Consider the following 24,520-nt stretch of genomic DNA (forward strand, 5'->3'; position numbering starts at 1 on the left):
AAATTCTAATCTCAGCTGGGAGGGTTATGCACCTCCAAGGGGATGAATTATTCGAGCGAGTCCAGTTCGGGAATTTTTTAGGTACAGTTCACAATTTTCTAATTTGATGGTTTTTAAATAACACAAATATTTAATGAATACCACTGCGAGAAAAAAATCGATAAAAATAATGTGGCCTGACAGCTTTTAAAGCACTTTACTTGCTCATCAAACATGAATTTTCGCGAACGACAAATTATGCATGATATTACACCGATGAACATGAAGCATATTTATTCTTAACCATGGAAACGTGCGCAGGAATGCGAGCGTAAAATTAATCTGCCCGGAATTCGGTTCGAAATATTTATGAATTGCTCGCCAATGGCATTAATTTTGCCAAATATCTGTACGTGAGAATTTAGAATTTTCACATCGCGTGCTTGATCCATGGACGAAATATTCGTTGGTGAAATTCCATCACCTTCGGAGTAAGGTTTGAAATTCTAACAATTTCAGAATAAGCTCATCATTTTGCACACACCGCCGTGGGCGTGATTACCCTCCTCCATTTCTAAACGTTCATACATGTATGACTACCCACTCTCAAATATAATCTCAGCTCTCCTCAAGCAGTGTTTCATCACTCAACACAACTCTTAGCTCATCTCCACTAATGCCGAGATATAAAACCAGTACGACCTACCCAGTCTTGTAATAAGTTCAAGAGTGTGAGACTTATGTGGCTTGGACATGCGGAGATAATGCCTGAAAATGGGGCGGTCTTCAAGTCAACAGGTCAGAGGTGAGAAGATTTCCGTGGATACCGCGATAAAAATGGCTGGGTGATGAGGTAGATGGCCTAAAAAAATTGGAGTAAGAACTTGGAGACTCGTGGCTTTCCATAGAGATACCTAGAGTGGAATAGGGTGGTTCCTATTATTTTTTATTGCCTAAATCGAAAGATTATTACTCCTGGAGTACTTTTTCACGCTTTTAGATTTTTAAATGACGATATCTATTTTTCGAGATTAAATGAAAAGAGAACATTTTTAAGGGTGGGAAAACGCGACGGCTAGGCATGAATGCTGGGTAAACCCCATGTGACGTCATTCAGGTCCCCGATTTCGCCGTGTGAGGTAACCTTGGGACCAGGAATTGAGCGCTGATACGATGCAGGCTGCTAGCAGGTAGCGCTTGGCTTAAATAAAGCTTATTAATACCCTATCAAGCGAAGAAAACTTTCCGACCTTAGGGAGTTTTAATGTGTGATTGTTCCCTGAGCTCATTGCCTCATGCATGCATTGGTAATCTCAGGCGATATAAAACTCCTATCTACTCGTACAGAAACTAGGTCCCTGTGACGTCACTTGGAGTGGTATAGCATGGGCGCCAATCTTTTTTCAAATGCGGTTAAAATTGACCATTCCCATTCGTCTAAAATGGAATTTCTAAAACCAAATAATTTGTACATTATGAATATACTAATGGTGGGTAACGAATCGCAATCAATGCCTTTCGTTTTCTTTTATGAAGGAAGCTACCCTATTATTAACGAGGAACCTTTTAGGAATGTGAAGGCTGGTGGGTAAGGCATATGTTACCTAGTTTTACCAATGCATTATAACTGATATACTTCATGCAAAGGAAAGGATATCTGAGTGAACCTCATTTTTTCATGTTAGCTTATGTAATTCCTACTTAAAACGGCAAATCCCTCTAGGGGAATTTAAGGGTAGCAATGAGACATTGAAGATTACATGCGTAGCCACGGCATCTGCAGTGGACATGAAAATACGCTTTAAGAAAAATTGAATTGGATTAAATAGATATCTACTCTGCATGCAAAAGCAGCCAATTGAAGAAGGCAGAAGTATGCAAATTTGCTTCCTCCCCACAGTTTAATGAATGCATCAACAAAATATTGCTATGCTCTATGCATCAATAAGAATCGCTGAATAACCGACAGTTTTACGACGACTTGTGAAATTCTTAATTCCAATGGCCAAGCCCGCTTGGGTAATTTAAGAGTGTGCCCCGCTTACGTCCACTTAAAATATGACCGCAAATCTTAATTATCTCACTCAGTGATTCAACCCCAAGGTTGGTTTCGATAGGTGAGGGTAGAGTGAGACAATGGAAGGCTGCATTTAAGCCAGCGTCATCTGACATAGACGAAAAAAATACGCTCTGTGAATAATTGATATCACTATAAAAGATCATTATATCGCAATTTAATAACCTAAAGGTAATTTAAGAGCGATTGTGAGAAAATGGAAGTGTATGTAAGTCAGCGCTATCTAATACGGTCGATAAAATAGGTATAATTGAAGATTAGCTAGATGGATATAAAAGTTATCTAATAAATACACAATTGTACAAATACCGTTACTGAGGGCTCTTCTGAGCAGTTTGGATACATGCATGAATTAGATTGACGACATATTACTCGAGGTAAATTCATGTCAATTTTGCTTATTTCCACTGAGTTTTCAATCTTTCCACTAAGAGACCAAAACTCAGTGGAAATATTGCAATGCCTAATTTTACTAATATTAAGAACTTCCACTATATCGTGCCTCACATCATACAAGATATTTGCTTATTGAACTATTTAAAACACATTAATTTTCATTCATCTCCGTTCGTTCATCAACGTTCCTTATCATATTTTCCCTTTTAGATCAACCTAAGCATTAAGAATAGAAAATTCACGAGAGAATAGGAAAAATGAGATTGTATGTTGGACTCGACACTCGCGAGTAGGTTTCAACTCGACTCGAGATCAAGAAGTACTACTCGCTCATCCCTATAATCTATAAATTCACTTGACTTGGATGAAAAGAACATTGCATGCTGTTTAAAATGTAGGAAGGCTTGTTTATTCACTTGGTATAACAATCGAAGTACCTTACAAATTTAAGATAAAGAATTAGGCAACCTTATAGTTAATTCTTCTGCTATTACAAGCAAACTTTATCACCTTTTACCAAAAAAATTGAACAAAGTAATTTATCTAATTTAATTATATTTAATCATTTATCTATTTTAAAGTAGATGTGCATGAAGGTAACTCTCTCAAGCATTGTCTCACTTGAATAATGCTGGAGATATAAAAACATGCATCACAACGAGCGTATTTTATTACTTCGTCCTCAAGATATGAGTCTACACCCAAAGTGTTGGCTGAATGTAGGTCAGCTCTCAATTGGTGGGGCGAAATGCAGGACGGGAGTCATTTCAAATCGACATTTTTAATTGCTTTGACTTGCGGCGTCGTTAGGCAGTTCATTTTATTTAAGTATTTTCTGGGAGAGATTCAGGAAGAAAGTAGCACCTTTAAATATCACGATCCTTTTACACAGCATGCCTTCTAGACAAAACCTATATCTTTATTGTCAGAGCAATTCATTTAACCTCTGAAATAAAGATGAACGGGTCATCACCAATACGTAGTCATTACTAAAGAAATATGTTACACAAACATTGCCTCTCCAACAATTGATTGAATTACTAGCGATAACTACTTACATGCATTTTAAAATACAACATATTTTACCACGCAAAAATTTAAATAAATGGACCACGTGAAATTGATGCGTTTTCAAAAAAATACCTTAACTATAAGTTTTAGCCTAGTCAGAGCATACATTTCTTGCTTCCTCACCTGCATTAAAAGTAACGGAAAGGTATGTAAGTAAGCAAAGAAATTATTATTTATCACATTCAAACATGCAATATATCCTTATTAATGATTAAGAATCATTTGGTAAACATATGAAATACATTATTAATTATGAATCAAGTCAATAACAGGAAATGATACATTATGTAATTACCATTTAAAAAAATATTCGACCAAATAATATATATAAAAAGTAAAATTTCGACCAAAAAAGCAGGTAAAAAATGATAATGAATAGCAAATAATTCATGCAACGATGATTACGATGGCCATTGAGTGCACATTTGAATAACTATATGATAAACCTTAATTTCGGTGAAAAAATCGCAAATTTATCCCAGATATAGTACTGATAATATTGGACATCCTTGCAGAGAGGAAAGTAAGCTAAAAATCCAATTAGTAATTAATGTGTAATTACCTAATCTATCGTTTCATATATTATAAAAAATGTTCCCGCTTCAATATCAGAGACTCCGTCCCAAATCTGATTCATTAATTTCGCATTAAAATAAATATGAATAGATTAAGCACCGGCAAAATTAATGGAAATTCACTTTACCCTAATCGAAACACGACTTTTTTTTAACAAAAGAACGATCAATTCTGCCAAATTCAACAATATATGGGTGTATCGGAGTTAAATACCTCAAACTGCTCGTATTTAAACAATTGCATAACTCTAAAAACACGAACGAAGTTAACAGAATACTTATGGGACACTGGGGCACGTTTACACGGCTTTCAGTAAATTATTTTCGCATTTTTTCAAAAATATTTAATAAAAAACAACAATTACACTAAAATACAAACTAATTCTTTGACTGCCTTTTGGTGTATTTGTTATTTCCATGTGGTACCAGCGGCCTCGAAGTTACATTTTTAGTTAGCCCAAGTCGAGAGTGAAGTGAATTATCTTATTCATGAGAGATTCCTTTCTCATGAATAAGACAATTAAAGCACCAAATATATAGCTGTAACTACAGCTGGATATAGGTGGGGGACAAGATTAACGCCATATGGGCAAGGTTTGAAAATATAACTACAATGCAATCTCTGTAACCCAGTCAATCGGTAATCCGACACGTCCAATAATCGGGCGTGCAGGACTGGCGACCTCCCTCCGTCTAATATGATTTCGTCCACTTTAAACAAAAGATTGTTCAATGCATAGTAAGTATTTGTTTAATTATTATGAATGTAGGTGTTCGTCAGTTCATAATTTGCATTGATTTTTCGTTATGTGACCCACTACATCGGGAAACGAAATGTTTTTTGCAGAGGATTTGTGATAAATGGTGTCCAGGGTTTATTCTGCCTTTATCGACCATAATCGTTATTGTTAATTTGATTATCTACCTTGACTCAAACCCCAGGCAATAGGTAGATTTGGCCTCACTGTATGTACTTGAATCCAAAATTATATTTTTTTTAAACTTTTTGTAGATTTTGTTTGTTTCCTGCACGTTTCCATTAATCCGGCGTTTTCGATAATCCGGCTGTTCCACGGCTCCATATGAGTCAAACTACCGATATCGCGCTGTATACATGGCACCTGGGATTTATATATACTTCGCAATGATTTTTTAAATTCAAAAGCGCTATGGCGTCTGTGACTTCTCAGACTGTGTATACTTGCGCCGCGAGAGGTGTCTTTATTTCTCCCAAATTAAAACGATGATTATAAATGTTTCCATAAGCGTCACTATGCACAACAATTGAGTAGTAAACATTGTTTCTAAAGATTGCATACTTAAGTACCCGTTCTAAGTTATGAATAATTAATTGACTCCGATTTACTCGCGTAAACGTGTCGCGGGCCCCCCAACTTATGAAAGAAATCAAAACAGCCACTTAAAAAAATTAGTTCTAACATAAAGGAGAGAAAAAAAATCCAGAAACAAGCTGAAAAGAAATAACGAATACGTGACACTGAAGAGTTCAAATAAAAATAATAGAGATAAAATTTAAATAACCACAGAGAACTTAATTTATAATGGAATGTAGCTTTCGTTCCTTCATGTAACATTTCCATTTCCGGCATTAAAATTAGCCGTACTTAGCAAACCGTAATAAGAAAAAACATTCAAAAACCCACTCCTCCAACCTCCCGCTCCACTCCCCTTACCACCTGACACAGATACCTATATATATGAATTTAAATTCCCAACTCTTTAGAATCCCTCGAGAAAGCGACCGACATGAGTCGGAAAACGTTGGGGCCACCCAAGAATTGACGCGGCACCAAAGCCCAAAAGTTTTTATTCAACACTTCACCGCGTTTTTCTGGTAGCGTTTTTGCATACTTTGATAGCTAATATCTCTATCTTTAGGTTACAAGGACACGTGAAATTTCAAAGAATGTATAGCCCAACAGTAGTCTACAAATCAACAACGTTCCATTGAAATCGAGACAATACACTTATTTACTTTACCGTGTGAGTGCTCAGTTATTCTCTATTTTCAATAGTTTCTCTTAGATACATACCTACGGCTTTTTTTAGAATACTACGAGTAGCTTAGTTGTCGTCTGCGCGGATTTCTAACGAGTGCTAGGTAATTTCCTATTCAAACCGAAGATAAGCCTAGCGGCCGCTCCCGAAACATCCGGCTCCGCTTTCTTTCGGCCCTATTATTCGGTTATTTCTCGGCAGCGGTTGATTTTAAGACGACCATGAAAAACCACCGGGAAAAATAACCGGAGCACTATTCTTTTTTCTCCACTCATCTGATTTTCTTGTGAATGTACAGTATTCCTCAATGCAAACATATTATATCGATATAAAAATCTTCAAAAGCAGAAAAGTTCACAGAGTTTTACACCCGTAATGAATGAAAGAATTGCAACAACTAAGAAATATTAGATAGATAAACACGTATTTGGTGTTATGATACCATTCAGTGCCTGAATCGTGACAATTATTATATTAGGAGATATACATTATGCAATGTTAAAGGTTCTATTACCCGAAAATAACAGTTTTCTCCATCCGGTTTTAATAATCGTCTACTCTGCTCACTAAAAGAACCGGTTAACATATTATCAGAAATCTACTCAGCGCTAATCCCTCTCTCGAGCATCATGTCCATTTCTTGCACAAGATTCATTTAGAAGTTCTGGATTGAATTCGGTTCATCGGCATATGAATATTCGGTTCATATGAAATAAAATGTGACTCGCGTCGTAAAATAATATGAGAAGAGCTATCCATTGCAGAAGAGAGAAAAATTGCATTTTTTCTAACAACTTAGTATGCCTGGAGATATAAAACTAATACTGCATTAATATACTTCATGGGTCAGCAGTTTTAGCCCCCTATGCAGCGCTTTATAGCAAACAAAAAAACGTGCAAAAGTTTTACGTAAGCTGTAGTTATCAATAGAGCTCCTAAATCGAAATAAATTTCCTGTTCACAAGCAAGGATCAACTGGAAACAAAGGAGAAAATAACAACCAAAGAATTCAAACAAATTTTCTGATATCTAATGTCCAGAAGTTGAAGCTTTGGAAAGGTAACACCTGTAAATAAATTATGTATAGTGCAGGTGGTTTCGTGGCCATTTCACGATACCCGGAGAGATGGGGTTTAGTGTTATTATTTATTTATTTATTTATGTCACACCAAAAACAGCACTAAGGCCTTTACATTGGGCTTATAAAAAAAATAAATTATATAAATATAATAATGAACATGTAAGAAATTAATATCATAAGTAACAATCATTTTCATCTTATACAACAGATACAAAAGGTCAGTGTCAGAAAGATAGACTTTTCACTTGGTTATTAAAATTAGAGCGGGAGGCGAAGATGTCAAGAGAGGAAGAAGTATTGGAGACTGAATTGAAAATAGAAGGTAGGCGGGAAAAGAGGGATCGTTGAGATATTGCCAGACGGAAGTTGGGCTGGTGTAGAAGTTCAGTATTGCGGGTTTTGCGAGCAGGAATGCGAAGTGAAAAGAAGGATAGGAGATCACTGGATCTGAAGGACCCATTTAAGATGCGGTAAAGAAATTTGATGTCTAATGTCAATCTGCGGTGGTTGGGGTGTAATAATCCAAGTGAAAGAAGTATTTCGGCACGTGAAGAGAATCTGAGGTGAGGTATGCGGTGTCGAACAATTGCTAAGAAGAAATTGAGTGGACGGTTGATCAATTTTAGTGTGGTGGGAGAAGCAGTTGACCAAATGGGGGAGCAATATTCGAGGATGGGTTGCACACATCCAATGAATACTGATTTTAAGGCACTCGGTTCGGATATCTCGCTCATGCGATATAGGGTCCCAACCACTGCCATAGCCTTGTTAACACCGGTTTTTATATGTTCGTAAAAGGTTAACTTTTGGTCAAAAGTGACGCCTAAATCGGAGTGAGATAAGACAGAGGGAATGGGTTGATTATTTAGTGTATAAGTGGAGGTGATAGTGCTCTTCTTCAGCGAGTAAGACATCGCAGTAGATTTTTTATTAATATTTTATGAGATGAATATGCGATCATAAAATTAATAGTGTCAGAAGAAACACGACGGTAGTGATGGAATTCGTCATAGTACAGATATTAAAGGCAAGGGTACGTTCCATAATTTTTATTGATCTACAATTGAAGGGATCAGGTTAAAAGTGTGCTAAGCATTATTTTTGGCCCATCTGGGTTGGCAAAAAATGCAGAAGCCACATCAGTTAAGCTAGTATGAAACTTTTTATGTGATTTAACGTTTATATACATAGACTTAAAACTAATGTGTTGAAATTGGCTTTTAAATAATTACAAAGATTTACGGATATAACCAAACTTAAAAATGTAAATATCTCTGAACACTATAAATTATGGATGCCACTCTTTTAACCCGACCCCTTCAATTATTATTTATATTTTTATTTTATTGCATTTTAATATTATGTTATTTATTATTTTTATGCTACGGAAGGTGTAAACAAGGGCAACAGGCGAAGTGAAGTACCTGGGAGTTCCGGTAACCTAGAACCTCTGGTGGGGAACACATATAAGGAATATTTGAGGGATAGCCCTGCAGAAATTAGGATTCGTCAAGCGTATTGTTGGAATATTTTCGGATGAGAATGTAAAATAAAGGTGCTATTTCACACTCGTCCGACCGCACCTTGAATATGCAGCGAGCGCATGGGATCCGATGCAGAAAGACTTAATCCGCGACCTGAATAAAATACAGAGGAAGGCTGCGCGTTTCGTCAAAAACTGCTATGGGCCTACAGACAGCGTTACCCAGATGTTGATGGAGACTCAGAGGCTACGCGCTAGGCTTAGATTGCTTGAACAATGGAGAATAGATGTCATTTAGAACGACACGGATAACATAATATTAGAGCCCCACTATATTTCCAGGTCCGACAGAAGCGATAAATTTAGAGAGAAATTTTTTCGAACGGATAGATATGGAAATTCGTTTTTCCCCCGAACTATAAAGGACTTTAATAAATGCTAATCGTAATTTCGCATTTCCTTTTTATTTGTAAACGGCTGGTATCCTCGTAACCACTGCCACACGCCTTTGAGGTGGCTGTCGGGGTAATATGTAAATTATTTATCTTATTACTACCCCATTAGCCGCTTCAATAGCCTTGTGCGTGTTTTTAGAACTCCCGCCGTCAACAAAAAAGTAAATTATAGCGCGAAGTTTCGCTAACAATTTATTGTTTCTCTTATAGTTAAGGATAATTTGCTAGGGGTAATGCTTAAGAAAAAAACTTTTGAATGAAGGCTTAACGCTTGCCCCCCGTCGGAATGGCGTAAAGTACTTCGCATTGGACGCCAGCTCTCTTCATGAATAAATATGCATCCAATTGTAACAAGTACAACCAATGATTCAATCGATGCTGTAGTTGCATTGAAAATTAGTCATGATTAAGCATAATTTTTAGCAGTGAAATAATTTTAATCATACACTTTATCCTCTATTTATAGCCCACCAGAGTAAATCGCCTGTTCATGAACAAGGATCAGCTAGAAACAAAGAAGAAAATAACAACACGCGAATCCAAACAAATTGTCCGAAATGTGGTGGATAAAATTCGAAACTTTGGAAAGATAATCCTGTGAATAAACATCTTTTTAGAGCAAGTTGTTTTCGAGATCATTTTACGTTGTCCGGAAAGACTGAGATTTTTGTTATTAAAACTGCCCTCGCATTTATTGCGAAACAAGCACCAACTGCTGGACCTGGTCGAAAGGAGAGAGGGAAAGGTGTTGCAACTCGGAGAACATCTGTTTCGAAAAACACGCACGGGTTCCACAATCGATTTCCCGCATCGCAAAAGGTTCATGAAAGTGAGGAAGAAGCGGAGGAAGAGGCGGCAGAGATTCCACTCGCGCTGGATTGGCCGCAAGGGATGCTGGCAAGTGCGGTCGTCTTTTGAGGAGGCCGTTCGGTCTGCGGAGACGGGGGAGGAATGGAACGGGTTAATATTGAAGGGAGGAGTTGGGGGCGAGGAGGAAGAATGGCGTGGAGGAGAGGGGAGGGATAGGAGGAGGGCGGGCGAAAGTTTCCCCCCGGTCGAATAAACAACCGAAATCACGTACTTTGCGGCGCGAAATTGGTTGTTTGTGCGGGATCCGTTTGAGGTGAATAAAGGAGAACTGGAAGGCGAACGCGTAATCGCCATCATTTGGAGTTGCATCGCCCACTTACGTTTCCTCATGCTACAAAATATCTCCACAACCGCTTTAAAAATTCATAAAAACGATCGTGATAAAAAAGAACTTTAAAATGAGTTTACGATATTATTAGGAGTAAGTATTATTTGATTGTAATTTTTTGGTCTTTTTTTCTGAAATCATTATTACTGTTGGTTTAAGCATTATGTGGATCTGTTTAAACCAAAAATATTCTAATACTATTAGGAATCATCTTAGGATATGACATTGTTTATTTCTAAATCCCGGAAAAGCATTACAGATTGGCCTTCACAACGGTCGTTCCAACAATACCAATGCACAACACAAACATCTCTGCCCTGGATAAGGACCATCTTTCCAAGCGGGACTCGAACCCACGACCTTCGGTTTGGCATGCTAGTACCGTCACCGACGCCAGATTTACAATTATTTTGTCTGCTGTTAGTGATGCATTATATACATTTTGTATGAAGTTTGGGTTAAATCTGGCTTTTGAAACGTCAAAAGCACACGGCACCCATTAACGTACCCGTCAATGGGGGCTGACACTAATGGAATTAAGTAATTGAAATGTTTTTCAATGAGACGAATACCCTGTTATAATTAATACAATTTAAAATGCTAATAATCTCTTTTTTTAATTTGTGCATGCACGTTCACGCTTGGTTGCTTAAATAGCTAGTAATAATAAAAGCTTATAATTATAATATTACTGTAGTGAAATTCAACCATTTGGCAGAAGATATAAGGAAAACGGATTAAACAGTAGGGATATTAGGAAAATAATTGCGTTAGCAAATTAGGCGTTCATGAACAGTAAGGAGAGAATGAGAGGATTATCATGCAAGAATTTTTAGAAAAGATTGAAAAAATATATAACTGATAACTTCAGGCTTTACTTTGTGAAACCTCTCCATATTGGGAATAAAGAATTAAAAATTTGTAAAGTTCACTGTTGTTTAATTATGGGCACGAACCGGGTTTCGCAACTTGGTTACATCGTCAGGTGGCGTAACTTGGTTACAGCTGACGATGTAACCAAGTTACGAAACCCGGGTCGTGCCCATAATTAAAAAACAGTGAACCTTACAAAGTTTTTATTTCTTTATTTCCACTGGAAAAAAATATGTGATCTGGAGTGCAATGCTTTAAGCGCGGAAACATGTGCACTCAGGAGGGAGAAGAGAATACTGCAAGCGTTTGAGAAGTGTGGATGGAGAAAAATGGAACAGGTGGAACAGGCGCAGTGCTGGACATGGTGGGTGAAGAGAAGCAGCTTCTAGGTGAGATACGGAGGAGACAGAAGGTTTAGATGGAGCGAGTATTGAACGGTGCAGAAATGATGAACATAGTGTTGGAGGGATGAATGTTGGATAAAAAAAGAAGAAAAAGGAAGGATGAAAATAGTTTTTTTTTTATGGAAGGAGGCCATGTACTAAGTTGGCAAGGGTAATCCGTGAAGGGAGAGTAGACTGCCTGAATACTTCTTTAATACTCCACGGAAACCTACTCTAAACGGTAGGTTTCCATGGAGATACTTTAAGATAATAGTGCCATCGAAGCCTCCAGCAAAGCAAAAATAAAATCTAAAAATGCCTTCCTCTATATTCACAAAGTATCTCAAGAGGACAACGTTCTTTACCAATAGCCCAACAACAACAAAAATATACCGCGAAAAAAGATTTAATTTTTTCTCCCCGCCTGACGAGAGTAGCTTTCATTTAACGATTTCGGAACGGGAGACGCGAGCAAGAAATATTTAAAGGAATCGATCACCATTGCCGCGCCACTTGTGGGGATTTATCCACACTGCCTACTCACTCCCTGTATCTTCCTCTCTCTCATTGTCTCGAAAGACATGCCTCAAGAGGGGTGAATGCCCTAAACTCCCTCCCCCCCACCACTCACCCCTACCTACCAACCCACCACCTTCTGTTGAGACCTTATGTTGAGAGTAAGTATATGTAGATGATGGATGACGTCACCACATTTTTTCCAATCGTAGCCGTCGAGATGTACAGGTTGGAAGACTACTCACCCCACTTTCATTCAGACGGCCTGTGCGAAGCGCGGGAAAAGGGCTTCCAATGTGGGGTTTCAATTTCAATTCAAATCATTTATTAACGTGGACCTTTCTGGCCCATGGGATTTTTTACAATAATAATAAAGTACAGGAAAATTAATTAATAGAGGTATAAAAAAATTATGGCAAATAGGTTAAAAAGTTTTAAGTACAAAAAAATGAAAAAAACAAAGAAAAAATATATGCATATATAAATACATATTCACATTCGTAGCCGGAATATAAATACCTAGTAATTTAGCTGTCCAAAATTTCCACACATATGCTGCACATTGGATTGCAATATTATCATTTATCTAAGCAATATGTTTAAAGTTAATAGTAAAATATAATTCTAGTAGAAAATATATCAAAACTATATTATTTCCCTAATCACATTATTAAGTTATCATTCGGGCATGGCTAATTATACAGGGAATGCTATGAATTATTGAGAAGAAATTTTGACGCTTTGGTCTTAAACACTCGTATCGATTTCAAGTATCTTATTTCTGTTGGCGGTGAATTCCATATTCTGGCAGCAATTACCATAAAAGATATATGGAGGTGAGAAGTTCTACGGTGGGTGATAGGAATGTCAGCAATGTGATTCATAGAGGGTATTTACGAATATTCTTTTCTAAAAATCTTTCGGACATATAAGGTCGGTAACCAGAAGATAATATTTTGAAAGAAAGGCAGGTTAGATGATACGGGCGACGCACAGTGGGCTGAAATCGAAATATTTAAGCCAGTTTAAGCGGGCATATTAGCTGCTAATCCAATTCCATTATTTACGCCTTAAATGAAGCGTATTAATGAGTCCATAGTCACTTTAAGTTTTGATGAAGTTTAAGTCTCATGCCCTGTCACACGCCGCATTTTATTCACCACTTAATTTAGCTTAAAATAGAAATGCACACGGGAAGGTGCTAGTATTATTTTAAGACGGAATTTTACGAAATTGTAACCAATAAACAACAACAGGCGAACTATGATTCCTGCAATGATTTTAAGGGCGAAATGTATAATTATCCATACATATAATCATTATCTTCGATTAATATAATACTTCGCCTAGGCTTATTTCATGGGTCAATGCTCCTCCATTTAAAACATAAATTCAATATTTCATTAATGTGGATTAAATAAAGAGACAAATCAGAATTAATAATCATTTCGATCAGTTTTTCTCAGAATTACGAGCACGTTGGATAAAAGGATATAATACGCATCATTAACTTTCAGTAACTACTAAGGTTGTCAATGCATAGAAATTTAGCGAACAAATCAGGTAACGTTAGCAGCTCAAATAACGTCACAAAAGAAAAGTTTATAGCATCCCCATTAGGACACAGACAAAGAGAGGCTTACTGAATCAAAAAAGATGGCAATTAATATTCGAACAATCCGGACTGTACAGCCGACGTTCCAACCTCGAGTGTCGTAAAGGTAACTTGGTTGTCACGTTGGTATGGTAAAGTTGTGCCACGTCACTTGCGTGCAACTAAGAAAGTATTGTATTTCATTTTCATATGTTTCTATTTTTCCCCCGGGCTCATCGATGCGTAAATCATAATCGATTAATACCATGTGTGTTTCATCTTGCTTCTTCCTCAAAATATCAAGATACATTATTATTCAGCAACGAGATTTTATCAATTATAGCATTCCTAATGATCCTAAAATAAGAAAACAGTGGGTTCCATTTTGAACTGGTGCGTAAAGTTCACACGTCATGTCAAACATATGATAGGTAAACTTTTCTACTGAAAAGAGTAGTAGCTAACGCTCCCTACTAATCTTTACTCGAAGCTTGGGACGCTCTGAATAACAATCGACAATGCCACGGCAACCCAGTGGCGATTATTTGAAAAACCTAACATTTGCCTCCACGTTTCATACCGCATTTCCTTTGACTTCGTTCTCTGAAAACATGGCACGTGTCCTCATTAATTTTTCGACTCTTGCCCCTGCTATGGTTACCTCCAGTTTTTTACATCCCTGAAGAAGAACGTATAGGATGTCCTTTTTAATTAACAAGGAAAAACATTCTTGGTCGTGGAAAGAGCGAAAGGAAATAAGGTGTATCTATGCATAAAAGAAAGCTTACCAAGCACAAGTTTATTCTTAGTATTCAGGAGAAACGGAATAAAAAGTAGAGAGGCCATTGGCTATATTGTCATGATTACTCGACGAATAACCGCTTATAGCCTACATGATATGAAATCGAATTTAATTTATGCGTCAATCTCCACAGAAGGGTCATGTAAGTGAAGGTTTTTAAGCAATAAATCCGAGGCCCATAAAAAATGCAAGCTAAGGAAAAAGGTGTAAAAAAAATTCACCTTTGTTTTAAATACATGTGATTTATACTATTCTCGATTACATATTATTCACGATTCACAATTTATCAGAAACAACAATTATTAACATCAGTGGTAAAATTTTCTGGTAATTTTCCTTCATTGGATGGATTGTTGAGATAAATTTCCAAGACTCTATTCTCGGAGACCTCTCGGAGGTTGAAACTAGTCTGTAATTGAAATGGAGAATAAGTCTCGAGATCCGATCACCATTGGACACGTAGATTAAGTAATTATAAAAGTCACATTGTACTCTCTACACTTCATAATGATGTATAATACGTCGAAACCGGTTCCCAAGCAATAAAACCAGTGTGGAAATTACAAAGGGCCTTGTATAATCACTATTCATAACTTCCACAAAATGAATTCACCTACTATCAACTTCACTTAGCTCAAGACCCGCATCAAAAGAATATATTTAGAGATAAAACATTAAACTATATTCAAATTTTTGCGTGATCCTGCCTCAACAGTGACCTCTCGGTTCATTAAAGCAACGGGAAACACTGTTGGTCGATCCCATCCGCTTCCATTTCTCCCCGCGCGCCACTTCTGCCTCCTCTTATACGAGGACACCCGATAACGCATCACAGCTTCCTCCATCGTTACTCCCACGCTATACCCACGGCATCGAGTTACTCTTTCATCCCAAACGAACTTGAACTTTCTCCTTCGGTCTTATTATTATCTACGAAGACTTCTCTTTCGGTCACTCATCGCTTCCCAAAAATGACTAGAGGAATTGAGAATGGATTTTCTGCAAATCGTGACCGCACTTAAAAGTAGTTAGGTATAATTAAAAGCGAAGTCATATAATGCAGAGTTAGAAAATATATTCGCTATTTTTTATGTCTTAACGGTACTTTCTATCTGGACAAGGCTAAAGCCATGACATCCATAATTAATAGATGTGTAATTTCGTGGAAGGTTACTCGGGATTTCCACCGGGTCAGGTTCGCCATCACGGCCGACGTTTCGATGAACGAGTCGTCCATCGTTATCAGGGCATTCAAGAAGCAGGACTCGTTCATCGAAATGCCGGCCGTGATGGAGAGCATGACCGGGTGGTAATCCCGAGTTACCTTCCACGATAAATACGCCAGGAAAGTCGGCGATCATTGTTCAGGTGTGTAATCCATATTTGTCCTTCATTATGATAATTATTTCTCCCTAAAATGGTATGGTATGGTATGGTATGGTATGGTGGTATCCACTTTAAGGGTATAGTAATTGAAAAATTACTTACTTAATTTACCAAAAATTCGCCATGCAAGTGGCAAAATGTGACAAAATGGTGCCTCATGCAGGTAGACATTTTAGGTGGCACACAGATTGCTTGCACTCGAAATTTGTTCATCATTCTCACGAATCGTAAAACAATAAAATTGCCTAAATGAAATTTAAGCTTCGTAAATATTATGCGGAAAGTTATACTTGTCATCCAATGTTACCGTAATAGGTTTAGTCGAGGTGATTTCTTCTTAATAGGTGCATGCATGTTTCCAGATTATGCATTTTTGTAAAATTTTGAACTTTGAGGTGCAGGTGGCAGTGCATAATATTATCCAATTCCGATAAAAAAAACATTCAGATCAGAAACCCTGGTATAAGCAGGCAACTCTCCCGCATACGGTAAATTTTAATATAAAGAAATAATTCATTGGCTACCCTAATGTGTAAAATTAAGCCTTTGGCTATCGACACGAACACATTTCCCAATCTCGTGAAATATAATCTCCTCATTGCCGTAACCTAGGGCTCCCTCCCTGATACTCGAGTGAAGGCTCATTGCAACATGCCATATCGGTCGATATAGGGACTAGACGAGGCAGGGCAATGTAGATAGCAAGCATGTATCGGGGAACGCCGGACGATCCCTAAGCTATCGCTTCCGCATTGAGTGAAGACAAGGTGCAAAACAACAAAATGGAATTTCATACTTTCCCGGTGAATTTTATATGCATTTTAGACGCTTGGAATTGTAGTTCAATATATGATAACAGCCCACGAAGAATAAAAGGAAAAATAAACATCGTAGTCAGGAATAACTTCTCTAGAGCAACCAATTAAAAAGTGAGGTATTTAAGAATTAAAAATATTTCACCTCCATTCATTAATTTGCATAACTCATAGCGCATAGTAAGCATTAGCCTAAATAGAATGGAATGCGGTATCCCAGAAGAGCACCCTTTTGGTTGGGTTGCCACCCGATACATAAGGCAGCACAAAAAAAACAAAAACAAAATAGAAATACTAATACCAAAATATTTTATTGATCCTTTAATTGCTTATCAAATTAATCCCTAACCAAACGTTTTAAAAACTCTTTCAATGTATTCCTTCAAAACAGACAGTCTCTTCAGATAAAGGTGAATTGCTTTTTTCAATGATTATGATGACCACCAAAAATGTTCACGGAGGAAAAAATAAATGACAAAAGTAGACAAACTAACTGAGAAAAACTTCTCAGTTCTCATAAAAAACAAATGAATATCAGGAATGAAAATATTTTATATATGAAAGCATAAAAAACAAATAAATGTGCAAAATTTCTGACCGATTCAACATGGGAAGTTGGTTATAATTCAGTTACAAGAGTGGCGTTTTTTTACTCTTCTCAACCCCCTCCCGTTTTCTGTGGTTCTTCCCACGTGTCGTTATTTTACAGTTATGACTAAAGTCCTCCTTCCAACGGAACGTGGGTTCCCCACACCCCGTAGTTGTATCTTTTCCCACTGTCTCCACTCTGTACGCCTGTTCCCACCCCCTTCTTCAAAGATGTCAAATCTTACCCAACCCCCTTTCTCAAAGGTATAAAGGTGATTTTTAAACATTTTTCAGTGTCTTGTACCAGATGATGGCTCAGTTAGCCGAAATGATCTGCCTCTTATCACGCATCATGTCAAGCACTTCGTCGTTCCTCCTCATCTCCGTCCAATTCACCTGGAGGAGTTAGAGATGTGGCTTTGGCGAAGAATGGAGAAGGCTAAGTGGACTAAGAGGAGGAGGAAAGACGAAGTGCTGGAAATGGTGTGTGAATAGCGGGACGAACACTAAGGTCTGTTTTTAAAATCACATCAAAAGGCTATTTTTAAAATTATCATCGGGGAAATAAGGTCAAAGTGCCGCAAGCATTTTCAAACATTAAAAGATTGTTTAAATTCACATTTGAAACTTTGGATATTTCTACATAAATATTATGCACAAAAATCGGAATGAAGAATAATCTCACATTGTTTGACGCGTCGTAGGGTCGAGAATAACTTAAATATTTTCTCTAAAAAAAATTACATAAAAAAATCAAAGGATCACCCATTTCACCAGATTGGCTGTCAAGAGTTTAGTCCAGGGGTCTCCAATTTAGTAGGCCACGATGGCCACATTCCAAGTTCCGAATCGCCCCGCGGGCCGGTTAGCAAATTTGCCGATGACTGAAGTATTCGATTCCAATGTCTACTGAAGTATCCAGTGGCGTATTTCTTATTTACGAACACTTGAAGGCGGCTTTACGTGTAGTACAGCGCTGCAATGCTCGTAGCGGTGTCTCACAGAGTTAAACGAGCGAGAATCGCGAGCTACTTGAAACGAGTGCGCGGGCCAGATGAAAGCCCTCCGCCAGCCGGATCCGGCCCGCGGGCCGTACTTTGGAGACCCCTATTCTAGTCCACTGTGGCCACCAATCGCGTGACACGTGACCTCCAGGCAAAGGTACATGTGGTATTCGGATTCCTCCGCTCAATCGTCACTCATCTGCCCTGAGGACGATGACCGAATTGGCAAGGAAAACCTACAATCTTATTTTAATGGGGAACATGCATGACATTTGTTCATCATGCTAGTTAGTCTCATTGAATAGAAAATTTTCTCACGAGTCCAAATATATTAGCCAAAACTCTTCTAGTATTCCGCAAACGTCAATAAATGCTAATTAAAAATGCTCGAATATCGCTTGAAGTCACGTGACCTGAAACGCCTTCTGGCGTCATCGCACGGTACACCATTCACTTCGCTAAAGAGAGTTGAGTGGTAGAGCCTTGAATGCAAGATATCGAGGTAAAAATCTTCGTCGAACTTTGTAGTAGTTCCTAAAAGGACAAATTGACTTAAGAGGGATTTAAGAAAGCAAAATACCTCAGTTTACTTTAGCTCGATTTCCTTATGGCTGCTGATTTTTTTTTCTTTCCAAATCTTCCCAAACAATCCCCTTTATTTATTTCAACAACGCCTTGGAACATTCACAGTCTGCATTTTGTCGTTACAACAGCAATTATTTTCACCAATTTGTATTTGGGCCCTCGTAGATTGATTTTCTATCTACTTCCTCAGTCTGTCATCAGTGGATACCGTGCCGTGACGTCCGGCTCCGCTGACGTCGTGTTTTCAAGCAGCCGATGAAGATCAATTTTTAAAGACTCATAACTCAGCTGAAAAGTATTATTCATACGCAAAATTTTCGGCGAGTACATTTGAGGTAGAGGCCTTCTTATTCCAGTACTTAAAAAAATTGTGCATGTTCCCCATTCATCACTAAAATAAACGATTTTTTGCCTTCAGTCAAAATCTACTGGCCAATATCAATGTATTTTACAAGCCCAAAGACTTGAATCGTTCAGTTTATCCCTAAAGTTTCACCTCTTTTCTCGCAGAAAATTTTTTGCTTTCGATTGTGAAGATATTTAAGTTCGTTGCTCCTATGGTCGTCTTTGGTAATCCAGTGAAATGTTTTGGCGATGCATCATCTTGTTTCTCCGGGATTACCCGTAACCATTATGATACGCTAGAAGGTATGAAGTCAGGATATAATGCTGTTCGATTTCTACGAGTGATATTGTTAGAAAGGATACTTCTTCAGGGAAAGCATATTTTAAGATTAAAGAAAAATTATCTAATAATGCCATTTTCTGTTTACTTTTGTTATTTGTATTTAATGTGCAGAAAGTTGGCTTCCATATTGAATTTCCATTTCGCACCCGCCTCTCTTTTCGTCATTGGGATTATTTCGACCGCCTCAAAAATAACTAATAAGTGAATTAGGTTATTGAAAGCTTCCACAACATGTACGTGACAATTGGACAGCAAAAAGAAGTGAGGGTTTTCTTCAAGAGCCTCGTATGGCGGGCAGAAGTAGGTTAAATAAATCAGCAGTCAATTCAACACGTAATAAATAAACCGTTTGCACGTGATTACCTTTCCGTCGACAACAGTGCTGCCACCTCTGGCTATTGGGTTCATAATTAGGTATTGCAGGTCCAAGGAATATTCGATTCGGAGAGACATAGAACGCTAACAGTGGGCGGAGTCAAGAAAAAAGGAGTTTTCGTTTAGAGAAGAGAAGAGGAAATGGAGTTATCGTTCCATCGACAGCCGGAAGTGGCTTCCCATCCAACCACCTCCAATTTCCGTCGACGGCTGTTTCACTCCCTTCCTGTCCATCGCCACAAATATATTTATTGACAGAAAATCAACTACATTGCTATCGGTTCACTTCGTTTCTGCCGAGGTTCACCTCAGTGCTAGACGCCAAATAAGTGACCAAACCGGTTGACTCTAATCTTGTGTGGCGTAATGTAATCATTGAGCCGCCAAAGAGATCTCACATTCTCTGAAGCACCTCAAGCGGGTTTAAGCTGTCCCTGTGAACCAAGTTCACTACAACCAGCCAATTAACAAAACAATAAATATTGTGCGCATCTGTTCCCGTTGTCCCTCTAATGTGCTGTTTGTGTTGGCAATTTTCTGTTTTACCTTTCAATTCTTTTTTAAAATATGTGCTTTTTCATAGTTGGACTTATTTAGCAAAAAAGTAACAAGTACAATCAATTCAACATCAAAACTAGAAGAAGGAAAGACATAGGATAGACTCATACAAGAGTTAGAAACAAGAAGAGGCAGAGTAAATGTAGTAAGAATTGAAGGATCATGACTCCAAATGTCTGTTAATAATGTTATTGGATTCCCCATGGCTGGACTTAAAACTAATTACTAGCTGGAGATGAATTTAATAACCCTTGGGAGTCTAAGGGTGGAAAGGACGTCTTGAATTGTGATTAAATTGAGGAGGTCCACGAGAACACACTAGCCTTTCAAATATTTAAATATGGAGAAAATCTATTTCTAGGTGGCACTGGGGCAAATTGTAGAAACGTGGGTAACTAATGCAACAGTGGGAGAGGGCGCGAATCGGAAGGGAGTTGTGTGAAAGACTAGATGGCGTGCAGAAAGAAAAGCACGAGTGATTTAAAACAGGGGAATCACTGGAGGGCTGGTTGGTATTGGAGTGTATGTGATTAAGGATCAGTGTGAGGGAAGAGACATTGTTAGTGTAGCTGCGTTGCGTCTGCTTCGAATTATATTAATCGGCTCAAAGCAAACAAAATTGGAAAATGTTTACGGCCCTAATGATTGCGAGCCTGAATAGAAGTGAAATGCTTGTTTGTGCGGTGTTTGTTTAACCTTGAATAGCAGTTCATGCTTTTATTTATTGGAAATAAAAATAAAAGCTTGTGCTTTTATTAATATTAAAAAGTTCATGCTTTTATTTAAGGAAATTTTATACACTGTACATTTTTTGAATTAGATAGCCTGAAGAGAAGTGAGTAATTGTCTTTACGTTTTTTCTAAATTATTAGTTGCAGTGCGGGAGAAAATTTATACGTGAATTGTGCATGCATGAGCTTATGAATGCGATGTTAGGAAATAATGCGGCTATTTACCCAGATTCGTCAATAAAGAGGGTGATATTGTCTTTAATCATCGGATCCTCACGATTTATCCGAAGATGATTGCCCTTCCCCTCATCAAACTTAGTTATCCAATTACTTTTGGTTTCCAATGTTTTTTCAAGGGTTGGCTTTTTATCCTAGAGTGTTTTTGCTGTGGTTACGGTAGTCAATGAGCAATGAACAGTTAGTGAGAAATCACATTAACTTCATGAATGTGTATCAATTTCTTCTGCTATTATGAGTGTTTTTTGACAGTGTGGTGTGTATTCGGGGATCCTGTTGCATAATATGGATTAGTCACCCCCTGCCAAACACCATAGACGTGTCTCTCACCGTATGATGCACATATTAATAATAAAATTGATTCGTCCCTGGATCATTTCAAAAAGACATCTTGACTGGGAAGAGGAACTAATCCGATCACAAGATCCATGTTCTTGCCGCAGCGTCAACAGGTTGAGCTGGTTGCATCGGATAATGGCGACGACGAACTTGGCACGATTCCCAAGATGAGCGCTGAGGGAGCAACAAGTGACTCCACAGGTAGCAAACTACGCATAAGTACATGCAAAAAATAGGGGAATCAGTGAAGCGTTACTAGGACTTGGTTTTGCGGGAGAATGTTAACACGCTATTATTTAGGTCAACGCTCGTGATTGCTCTTATACACTGTTCATTTTACCTCTGCTGGTGTGTCCAAAGCAAGTGGAGATGAGGGGAGGGAAAGTTTCTCGAAATGAGAATTTGCTTTTGCCAATCAGCAAACGGTAGGCGTGGCCTCGGTGAGTCACTCTCAGACCTCCGCCGAGTGAAAATCGTGAATCTGCTCGTGTAGTAGTGTTGCCAAACCTCACGCGTTCTTCTTGTATGTGACTAAGGCCCAGCGCACACGGTGTGACTGTTTTACAACTACCGTTGCAAACCAGTTGCGCGCGCAACTGTTTTGTGACCTCGACAATGTATTTGAGTGGGGAGGCGCACACGACGCGACTGGTTTTTGACGATCTCAAAACAGTCTGAAACCGGTCACATGCAACCGTGGGCCCGCGGTTGCAGTTGCGTTGCAGGCTTCAGTTGCACGAGACCACGTCTCATGAGACCAGATCTTAAAATGAATGATCAAGAACTCAACATGAAGCTCGTTGGAGCAGTAGAGAAGCATGAAGTCCTGAACAAGTACAAACTATCAAACGTCTTTGGCATTGATAATAGTTCACACCGTCTTCTTCGCCTGACTCTGTGATAGAAAGCACTGACAGCTAGGCAAGGGCTAAAATACAACACGTACCGCACTAAATAAACACTTCACTGATTGCACAATGGACGGAACTGATTTACAGCAGCCCTTTATTATCATTACACCCGTGTGCGGACAGGAGTTTTGTTTCAGTTGCAAACTGGTTGCAGACGCAACTGATTCCCAACTGTTGTTACAAAATAGTCGCTCCGTGTGCGCTGGGCCTAAGTATGCCTTCCACCAACCCTCATTCAGCGCGGTAGCTGACAATGTCATAGGGTTCTGTAAAAGGATTATCCCCAATGCCTTCCAAATGAGTAGGTAGATTGTCTCGGCGCCGGGGCCAAAATACCTGTGGCCACCTATGACTCGCACGTTTTTAGTGACAAAGTGTGGCGGCTATGTACATTTGGAAACGTTACGTTCGCTCCTCCTCTCTCTCTCTCGCTACTACCCCTCCCCTATCAACGAAGCTATCCGAGAGTATCCGGAGTCTCCCGAAAGCTCACCCGTAAACATAGAGCGAATAGACTATAAGTCATTCGAATTGAAAAAGCGATTGCACTACGCCTGTTTTTTTGCAAAATTAACGATTGAGTTCTTTATGTTCAAAATACAATTACATTGTGTATATATTGTTAGTTCTTCCTCCAGTGTAAGTAGATGAAAATATGTAATGAGCAATTCGCAGTCTCGTGATAACCACCTACTCCTACGGTTTTTTCTCGATGATGATACCAAAACTTGTCTCCGGTTTTAATTCCCACCTGCGCTCCTGGTCCAGAGCATCTGAAATCTTAAAACAGGGTAACTCGCTGCCAATCGCCGCATGCTCGCCTACTCAAAATTTCTGTTGTTTAAAAATAGCCCGTTTTCGACCCACAAATCATTGGTAATTTGGTTCTTCCTGGCATCAGCAACTTAAGGTTAAAATTTCGTGTCACAATGTTTCCTCACCATGCATTTTTCAATTGCAGGTAGTCCATCGCTCATCTGTTGAAACCCGATGGCGTGTTCTACTACATCAGTGCGTTCAATTAGAACAGGAGCTTGAAATAGATGAGGCATGCATAGGCGAGGGCACAATATGTCCGATGCCTAAGTGGTTAGACACCGGACCCTCCGGTCCCTGATCGTGATGAAGGATTAATGCAATCCGACCCCTTGAAGCTGATTGATTCAGACACATGACTGTGAGGCCGATGAACTCCAAAACCGTCGACACGTCAATCTATAGTTCCAGGGATCCTATCAACCAAATGAGGTAATGAAATTTACCAGGAAGAATGTTTAATGAAAAGTCATATAAATACTATATGCATGTGTATAAAATTTAATGGATATCAAATATCGTATTCAAGAACAACATTAAACTCTATAGTCACAGGCTCAACTTTGTGGAAGTTCATTTCAATGAATAAAAACGAACAAAATTTGTATTAATCCACCAATTTATTTACGCGGTACGACTAGAGTCGACGCGTCGAAACTAGTCGTACCGCGTAAATAATTTGGTGGATTAATACAAAGTTTGTTCGTTTTTATTCATTTTCAGCAACATTAAAATAGGGGAACAAAAACTGGAAGAAGAGAATGAGTCATGTTATTTGGGTACAGAATTGAAACGTGCATACAGCCCCGGGGAGCGCTGTGGAGTTCAAATGCTGTCAACTATTTCACCCTATATTGGTAAAATAGTAAAAAATGAAAAAATAACTTCCTACAGCAGAGATATTTCATTCAGGGTACCCAATTAGAGACTGGAGACTCGGCCAAGTAACTGTATAATATCTAAGACTGAATAATGATCTATCGTG

The sequence above is a fragment of the Ischnura elegans genome, chromosome 9 (assembly GCF_921293095.1).
Source record: "Ischnura elegans chromosome 9, ioIscEleg1.1, whole genome shotgun sequence".
Classification (NCBI taxonomy): Eukaryota; Metazoa; Arthropoda; class Insecta; order Odonata; family Coenagrionidae; genus Ischnura; species Ischnura elegans.